Source organism: Salmo salar, chromosome 03, assembly GCF_965601325.2.
Source record: "Salmo salar chromosome 03, fSalSal1, whole genome shotgun sequence".
NCBI lineage: Eukaryota > Metazoa > Chordata > Actinopteri > Salmoniformes > Salmonidae > Salmo > Salmo salar.
Genome location: NC_138293.1, coordinates 64049061 through 64059380, shown reverse-complemented (window position 1 = coordinate 64059380; position 10320 = coordinate 64049061).

Below are 10320 nucleotides of genomic sequence, written 5' to 3'. Positions count from 1 at the left end.
TAGGTGTGTCCAAACTTTTGACTTGTACTGTACATATTTATACATTTTTTGGTGGGTGGAATTTCATTTGTTGGACATAAAATACTGTAAAAAAAAAAACACCTGGAAATTAGCTCTAAGAGTGATTTTCATTTAAGAAATCTGTTCCAAAGTATTTCCACACGTAATAGAGAGAAACGATGTGATCATATACAAATGTAAAAAAGGTTTGAAATTACTATGTTTTAGTCAAATATATTTTGGGGGATTCTTGCGGTCAATTTGCAGTCTGCAAATTATTTGTAGTTATGTTACGCCTCCTGACCATCCTCTCAAGAAAAATCATCCTGAGGCTGAATCTAGTAGATGATCCCTGTCATATGCCTTGCCACCATGATACAGTTGAAGTCAGAAGTTTACATACACCTTAGCCAAATACATTTAAACTCAGTTTTTCACAATTCCTGACATTTAATCCTTGTAAAAATTCCCTGTCTTAGGTCAGTTAGGATCACAACTTTATTTTAAGAATGTGAAATGTCAGAATAATAGTAGAGAATGATTTATTTCAGCTTTTATTTCTTATATCACATTCCCCTTGGGTCAGAATTTTACATACACTCAATTAGTACTTGGTAGCATTGCCTTTAAATTGTTTAACTTGGGTCAAATGTTTCAAGTAACCTTCCACAAGCTTCCCACAATAAGTTGTGTGTATTTTGGCCCATTCCTGATGACAGAGCTGGTGTAACTGAGTCAGGTTTGTAGGCCTCCTTGCTCGCACATGCTTTTTCAGTTCTGCCCACAATGTCAAATAATAGTTCTGCAGGAGGGGTGAAGTCAGGCGCAGGAGACTCAGGTACGTGAAACACGTAGTTACTTTAATAAAGAAAAACAAGTCCAAAATATCAAGCCTACAAGGCAAGGGAAAAAATATTCCAACAAAGGAAGACTAACACAGTCTTGGGAATATAACGGGACGCAGCCCAGCAACCCTAATGCCAAAACGCTAAATATAAAAGGACCAGAAAAGAAATCGCCCCCAACTTACGATAACAGACATGAAACAATCCCAAACACAAAACAGACAGACTAAATACCCCATTAATTACTAAACACAAAACAGGTGCTACCCTAACCAGACATTACCAAACGAAACAGAAAAGGAAATCGGTGGCAGCTAGTAGGCCGGCGACGACGACCGCCGAGCGCTGCCCGAACGGGGAGAGGCGCCACCTGTGGACGTTGTGACAGTACACCCCCCCTGACGCACGGCTCCCGCAGCGCGCCGACGCCGGCCTCGAGGACGACCCGGAGGGCGAGGCGCAGGGCGATCCGGATGGAGGCTGTGGAACTCCTGCAACATTGCAGGATCCAAGATGTCCTCCACCGGTACTCAGCACCTCTCCTCCGGACCGTACCCCTCCCAGTCCACGAGGTACTGCACACTCCCTACCCGACGCCTGGAGTCCAAGATGGACCGGACTGTGTACGCCGGGGCCCCCCCTATGTCCAGGGGAGGCGGAGGGACCTCCCGCACCTCAGCGTCCTGCATTGGACCAGCTAACACCGGCCTGAGGAGAGACACATGAAACGAGGGGTTAATACGGTAGTACGAAGGAAGCTGCAACCTATAACACACCTCGTTTATTTTCCTCAGGACTTTGAACGGCCCCACAAATTGCGGACCCAACTTCCCGCAGGGTAGGCGGAGGGGCAGGTTCCGAGTCGAGAGCCAGACCCTGTCCCCCGGAGTAAACACGGGGGCCTCACTGCGGCGGCGGTCAGCGCTCTCCTTGTGCCGCCCCCCAGCCCGTTTAAGGGATTCCTGGACGGCACTCCAGGTCTCCTTAGAGCGCTGTACCCAGTCCTCCACCGCAGGAGCTTCAGTCTGGCTCTGATGCCATGGCACCAGGACCGGCTGGTAACCCAACACCACCTGAAAGGGCGACAGGTTAGTGGAGGAGTGGCGAAGAGAGTTCTGCGCCAACTCGGCCCACGGTACAAACCTCGCCCACTCTCACGGCCGGTCCTGGCAATAGGACCGCAGAAACCTGCCCACATCCTGGTTAATTCTCTCCACCTGCCCATTACTTTTGGGGTGAAAATCCGAGGTCAAACTAACCGAAACCCCCAGTCGCTCCATTAACGCCCTCCACACTTGGTACGTGAACATGGGACCTCGATCAGAGACGATGTCCTCAGGCACCCCGTAGTGCCGGAAGACATGCGTAAACAGGGCCTCCGCGGTCTGTTGGGCCGTAGGAAGACCGGGCAATGGGAGTAGACGGCAGGACTTAGAGAACCGATCCACAACGACCAGGATCGTGGTGTTCCCCTGAGACGGCGGGAGATCCGTGAGGAAATCCACCGACAGGTGGGACCATGGCCGCTGTGGAACGGGGAGGGGCTGTAATTTCCCCCTAGGCAGGTGTCTAGGCGCCTTACACTGGGCGCACACCGAACAGGAGGAGACATAGAGCCTCACGTCCTTCACCAAAGTGGGCCACCAGTACTTCCATCTAAGACCTCGCACTGTCCGTTCAACCCCAGGATGACCCGAGGAGGGTAGCGTGTGTGCCCACCGAATCAGGTGATCGCGAACACCGAGCGGGACGTACTTCCACCCTGCAGGACATTGAGGGGGAGGGGTTTCTGACCGCAATGCCCGCTCGATGTCTGCATCCACCTCCCCGACTACCGGTGCCACCAGACAGGAGGCTGGAAGTATGGGAGTGGGGTCGATGGACCGCTCCTCGGCGTCATAGAGGCGAGACAGTGTGTCAGCCTTGGTGTTCTGGGAACCTGGGATGTACGAGATAGTAAACTGGAATCTCGTAAAAAACATAGCCCACCTGGCTTGGCGTGGGTTCAATCTCCTCGCCTCCCGGATGTACTCCAGATTACGGTGATCAGTCCAGATGAGGAAAGGGTGTTGCGCCCCCACTAACCAATGTCTCCACACCTTCAGGGCTCTAACCACAGCTAGCAACTTCCTGTCCCCCACATCATAGTTACGCTCCGCCGGACTCAGCTTCTTAGAATAGAAAGCACAGGGGCGAAGCTTGGGGGGCGAGCCCAAATGCTGCGACAAGACAGCTCCAACCCCTGCCTCGGACGCGTCCACCTCCACTATGAATGGTAAAGAGGGGTCCGGGTGAGCCAGCACCGGAGCGTCGGTAAACAGGGCCTTAAGCTGACAAAAAGCTCTGTTCGCCTCCGCCGACCACTGCAGCCACACCGGGCCCCCCTTCATCAGTGAGGTAATGGGAGCCGCCACCTGACCAAAACCCCGGATAAACCTCCGGTAGTAATTGGCAAACCCTAAGAACCGCTGCACCTCCTTAACCGTGGTTGGAGTCGGCCAATTACGCACGGGCCGAAATGAGGTCACATTCCATCACCACCCCGGATCTGGAAATGCGATACCCCAGAAATGAGACGGCTTGTTTGGAGAACTCACACTTCTCAGCCTTGACATACAAGTCATGCTCCACCAGTCGCCCAAGCACTTTACGCACCAGGGACACATGTTCGGCGCGTGTGGCGGAGTAAATCAGAATGTCGTCGATGTACACCACCACACCCTGACCGAGCAGATCCCGGAGAATCTCATCCACAAAGGATTGGAAGACGGCTGGAGTATTCTTTAACCCATATGGCATGACGAGGTACTCATAATGGCCAGATGTAGTACTAAATGCGGTTTTCCACTCGTCCCCATCTCGGATACGCACCAAATTGTACGCGCTCCTGAGATCCAACTTTGTGAAGAAGCGCGCCCCGTGAAATGACTCCACCGCCGTAGCAATGAGAGTTAATTGGTAACTGAAACCCACCGTGATGGCATTTAGACCTCTATAATCAACGCACGGACGCAAACCTCCATCCTTCTTCTTCACAAAAAAGAAGCTCGAGGAGACAGGTGATTTGGATGGCCGAATGTATTCCTGCCTCAAGGACTCAGTGACATATGTCTCCCATAGCCACTGTCTCCTCCTGAGACAGAGGATACACGTGACTCCTGGGATATGCAGCGTTAACCTGGAGGTTTATCGCACAATCTCCTCGTCGATGAGGTGGTAATCGAGTCGCCTTCGTTTTACTGAAGGCGATAGCCAAATCGGCATACTCTGAGGGAATGTGCACGGTAGAGACTTAGTCTGGACTCTCCACCGTAGTAGCACCGATGGAAACCCCTATACACCTGCCCGAGCACTCCCTCGACCACCCCTTAAGAGCCCTCTGTCTCCACTAAATTTTGGGATTATGAGTGGCTAGCCAGGGAATACCCAGTACCACTGGAAATGCTGGGGAGTCAATGAGGAAGAGGCTGATACGCTCCTCATGACTCCCCCGCATCACCATAACCAGTGGCGCAGTAACCTCCCTAACCAGGCCCGACCCAAGTGGTCGACTGTCTAGGGCGTGCACGGGGAAGGGTTGGTCCAACTGGATAAGGGGAATCCCTAACTTATGGGCGACCCCACGGTCCACAAAACTCCCAGCCGCGCCTGAATCGACTAGCGCCTTATACTGCGAGTGCGGGGAAAACTCAGGAAAAGACACTAAGACATGCATGTGGCCAACAGGGGGCTCTGGGTGAGAATGGTGCTGACTCACCTTGGGTGTCGACGTGGTACTCTGCCTGCCCTCTGAACTCCCGGGTGAGCCTCTCCAGCACCGGTCGGCAGTGTGCCCTCTGCGACCACAGTGGGCACAGGAGAGACCCCCCCCCTCCGGTCCTCCTAGCTGCAGCCCCCCCTATCTCCATGGGCGTTGGATCAGGAAGACTGGAAGGTGGAACGAAAAGGGCCCGAGGAGAACGCCCCTCGGGCAGCCAGCAGGTTGTCCAGTCTGATGGACAGATCGATAAGCTGGTCCAGGGTGTTTGTAGTGTCCCGACATGCCAGCTCCCGGTGGACGTCCTCCCTCAGGCTACAACGATAATGGTCAATAAGGGCCCTCTCGTTCCACCCCGCTCCAGCGGCTAGGGACCGGAACTTCAACGCGAAGTCCTGTGCGCTCCTCGTCTCCTGTCTCAGGTGGAACAGTCGCTCACCCGCCGCTTTGCCCTCAGGGGGATGATCGAATACAGCCCGGAAACGGTGGGTGAACTCCGGGTAGTCGTCCCTGGCTGAATCTGGGCCCTCCCATACGGCGTTGGCCCACTCCAGGGCTCTACCCCTGAGACAAGAGACGAGGGCACTCACCCTCTCCTCTCCCGAGGGAGTGGGGCGAACGGTCGCCAGGTACAGCTCCAGTTGGAGTAGGAACCCCTTACACCCAGCGGCCGTCCCATCAAACTCCCTCGGGAGCGCAAGCTTAATCCCACTCGGGCTGGACTCCGTCGGTGCTGTGGGGGGAACAGGGTGGTGGACAGTAGCTGGGTCAGGTGGAAGAGCACGTCTCTCCCAATTCTCCAGGCGTGCTAACACCTGATCCATCGCAGCCCCCAAGCGATGAAGGACGTTGGCGTGTTGGCTAACCTGTTCCTCCACGGACGGGGCTGGTGCTTCAGCTCCTGCTGACTCCATTGTGGTGCGGGATTCTGTCAAATAATAGTTCTGCAGGAGGGGTGAAGTCAGGCGCAGGAGACTCAGGTACGTGAAACACATAGTTACTTTAATGAAGAAAAACAAGTCCAAAATATCAAGCCTACAAGGCAAGGGAAAAAATATTCCAACAAAGGAAGACTAACACAGTCTTGGGAATATAACGGGACGCAGCCCAGCAACCCTAAAGCCAAAACGCTAAATATAAAAGGACCAGAAAAGAAATCCCCCCCCCCCAACCTACGATAACAGACACGAAACAATCCCGCACAACCCCAAACACAAAACAGACAGACCCCACTAATTACTAAACACAAAACAGGTGCTACCCTAACCAGACATTACCAAACGAAACAGAAAAGGAAATCGGTGGCAGCTAGTAGGCCGGCGATGACGACCGCCGAGCGAACGGGGAGAGGCGCCACCTGTGGACGTTGTGACACACAAATTTTGTAAAGGATTGAGGTCAGGGCTTTGTGATGTCCACTCCAATACCTTGACTTTGTTGTCCTTAAGCCATTTTGCCACAACTTTGGAAGTATGCTTAGAGTCATTGTCGATTTGGAAGACCCATTTGCGACCAAGCTATAACTTCCTGACTGATGTCTGAGATGTTGCTTCAATATATCCACATAATTTCCCTCCCTCATGATGTCATCTATTTTGTGAAGTGCACCAGTCCCTCCAGCAGCAAAGCACCCCCACAACATGATGATTCCACCCCTGTATTTCACGGTTGGGGTGGTGTTCCTCTGCTTGCAAGCCTCCCCCTTTTTCCTCCAAACATAATGACGGTCATTATGGCCAAACATTAATATTTTTGTTTCATCAGACCAGAGGACATTTCTCCAAAAAGTACGATCTTTGTCCCCATGTGCAGTTGCAAACCGTAGTCTGTTTTTATATGGAGGTGTTGGAGCAGTGGCTTCTTCCTTGCTGAGCGGCCTTTCAGATTATGTTGATATAGGACTCGTTTTACTGTGGATATAGATACTTTTGTACCCGTTTTCTCCAGCATCTTCACAAGGTCCTTTGCTGTTGTTCTGGGATTGATTTGCACTTTTCGCACCAGAGTACGCTCATCTCTAGGAGACACAACGCGTCTCCTTCCTGAGCGGTATGACGGCTGTGTGGTCCCATGGTGTTTATACTTGCATACTATTGTTTGTACAGATGAATGTGGTACCTTCAGGCGTTTGGGAATTGCTCCCAGGGATGAACCAGACTTGTGGAGGTCTACAATTTTTGCCTGATTTCTTTTGATTTTCCCATGATGTCAAGCAAGAGGCATTGAGTTTGAAGGTAGGCCTTGAAATACATCCACAGGTACAACTCCAATTGACTCAAATGATGTCAATTAGCCTATCAGAAGCTTCTAAAGCCATGACATTATTTTCTGGAATTTTCCAAGCTATTTAAAGGCACAGTCAACTCAGTGTATGTAAACTTCTGACCCACTGGAATTGTGATACAGTGAATTATTGTCACGTCCTGACCCTAGTAAGATGTCATTTTCTATAGTAGTGTAGGTCAGGGCGTGACAGGGGGTGTTTTTGGGTTGTTCTATGTTTTCTATTTCTATGTTTAAATTCTAGTTTTTCTGTTTCTATGTTGGGATTGTTTGGGTTGATCTCTAATTGGAGGCAGCTGATCCTCGTTGCCTCTGATTAGAGATCATATTTAAGTAGGGGTTTTTCTTCCTGGGTTTTGTGGGTAGTTGTTTTCTGTTTAGTGTATGTCACCTGACGGAACTGTTGCCGGTCGTTTTGTTAAAGTGTATTCATTAAAAAGTAAATATGAGCACTATACACGCTGCGCCTTGGTCCCCTTTATACGACCCGCGTTACAGAACTACCCACCATGATTGGATCAAGCGGCGTGCCCGGGCAGAAATGGACACCTGGTCACATCAGGAGTGGATTGAGAGGAGAGACTGGACTTGGGGCCAGGTAATCGTGCGATATCGGAGCCTACCTCGGAAGATCGAGAGGCAGCCCCCAAATTATTTTTTTGGGGGGGGCACACGGGTAGTTTGGCTGGGCCAGGACTGGGACCTGAGCCAATTCCCCGTGCTTTTTGTGGTGAGCATGTGCCTGCCTTTCGCACTCTCTCTCCAGTGCGCCTCCATAGCACAGTACATCCTGTGCCTGCTCCTCGCGCTCTCCCTCCAGCGCGCCTCCAGAATCCAGTACGTCCTGTGCCTGTTCTTCGCACTCTCCCTCCAGTGCGCATCCATAACCCAGTACGGCCGGTGCCTGCTTTGAGCACTCGGTCCTCAGTGCGTCTCCCCAGTCCGGTGAGACCGGTTCCTGCTCCACGTACAAAGCCTCCAGTGATAATCGATGGTCCGATGCCTGTAGAGATGATCCATGGCACTAAGCCTGTAGTGATGATCCATGGCCCGGAGCCTGAAGGGATAAACCATGGCACGAAGCCTGTAGGAATAATCCATGGCCCGGCACCTGTAGAGATAATCTATGGTAAGAAGCTTCCAGTGATGATCCTTGGCGCGGAACCTGTAGAGATGATCCATGGCATGGAGCCAGCAACAACGGTCACTAGTCCGGAACCTATTATGACGCCTCCCAGTCCGGAGCCTCCAGCGACGCTTTTCCGTTTGAAGCCTCCAGCGACGCTCCCCAGTCCGGAGCCTCCAGTGACGCTCCCCAGTCCGGAGCCTCCAGCGGCGGACCGCAGCCCGGAACCTCGAGCGGCGGGCCGCAGCCCGGAACCTCCAGCAGCGGCCCGCAGCCCGGAACCTCCAGCAATGATCTACAGTCCGGTTCCTTCGACGACGATCCACTGTCAGGTGGTAATAAAGCAGAAGGATCAGCGGGTGGAGCGGGGAGTACGCCCCGAACTGGAGCCGCCTCCTATGCTGGAGGTTAAGGTTATGTGGACTACATTTGAGCCGCCATAGTCAAGTATCACCCTCCCTACCCTCCCTACCCTCCCTTTTTGTTTTGTGGTTTCGTTTGTTTTTGTTGCATTCGGGGTCTGCATCTTTGGGGGGGGTACTGTCACGTCCTGACCCTAGTAAGATGTCATTTTCTATAGTAGAGTAGGTCAGGGCGTGACAGGGGGTGTTTTGGGGTTTTCTATGTTTTCTATGTTTTAGTTCTAGTTTTCCTATTTCTATGTTGGGGTTGTTTGGGTTGATCTCCAATTGGAGGCAGCTGATCCTCGTTGCCTCTGATTGGAGATCATATTTAAGTAGGGGTTTTTCTTCCTGGGTTTTTGTGGGTAGTTGTTTTCTGTTTAGTTTATGTCACCTGACGGAACTGTTGTCGGTCGTTTTGTTGTTTTGGTTTAAGTATATTCATTAAAAGTAAATATGAGCACCTTGGTCCCCTTTATACGACCCGCATTACAATTATAAGTGAAATAATCTGTTTGTAAACAATTCTTGGAAAAATTACTTGTGTCATGCACAAAGTAGATGTCCTAACCGACTTGCCAAAACTATATTTTATTAACAACAAATTTGTGGAGTGGTTGACAAACGAGTTTTAATGACTCAAACCTAAGTGTATGTAAACTTCCGACTTCAACTGTATATAGGCCTAATTCCTTGATCACACCTACAGGTTAATTACGGAAAATGGTACGCAGCATCTGGATATGTGTCCAATAAAAGTTCAACATTCACCTTCTGCTACCATTTCTGTCAAGTCCACTACCATACAGTTTGATACATACATTCGATAAATCCAACGACACAGAACGCACTGCAACGGCCTCTGCAAGGCAATGCTGCAAGCCAAACGCAGCGTTCTTTTGGAAATGAATGTACTTCTGGTGTACCAAAATGCAATGATGCTAACGCATCGATCACACCGACAGCATCTTTGCATTTTGGTACACCAGAAGTACATTCGTTTCCAGTGGAATGCTTAATTTGCCTTGCAGCATTGTGTTGGAGAGGCAGTTGCAGTGTGTTCTGTGTGGTGCATATGTTGGATTTATCAAACGTATGTGTCAAACTGTATGTGTATAACGCTTTGAACACACTGACAGCATCATTGTGCTAAATAGTTGTAATTAGCCTTTGTGTAGCTGGTGTAGAGAGTCAGGCGCAGGACAGCAGATATGAGTAATCAACGTATTTACTCAATTATTCACAAAATACAACACAATATACCGAGCCCACAATAACGGACCATATACAAGACAAACAATTACTCACAAACAAACATGGGGGAACAGAGGGTTAAATAATGAACAAGTAATTGGGGGATTGAAACCAGGTGTGTAAGACAAAGACAAAACAAATGGAAAATGAAAAGTGGATCAGCGATGGCTAGAAGGCCGGTGACATCGACCGCTGAACGCCACCCGAACAAGGAGAGGGACCAGCAGCATCATCTGGATATGTGTGCAACAACAGTTCAACATTCACCTTCTGCTACCATTTCTGTCTAGCCGTCTACGCATACAGTTTGACACATAGATTCCAACTTACGCACCACACCAAAAGCACTACAACTGCCTATGCAACGCAATGCTACAAGGCAAACGCAGCATTTAATTGGAAATTAATGTAATTCTGGTGTACCAAAATGCAATGATGCTGTCGGTGTGATCAAAGTGTAACTTAACAGAAATGGTAGCAGAAGGTGACTGTTGAACTTTTGTTGCACACATATTCAGATGATGCTGCGTACCATTTTGCGCAATGACACTGTTGGTGTGATCAAGGGGTAAAATGGCACAGTGGCAGAATAAATTCAACCACGTGTTTCATCATCACTGTCAGGTGAAGTCCACAAAGCATATTGCATGTAGG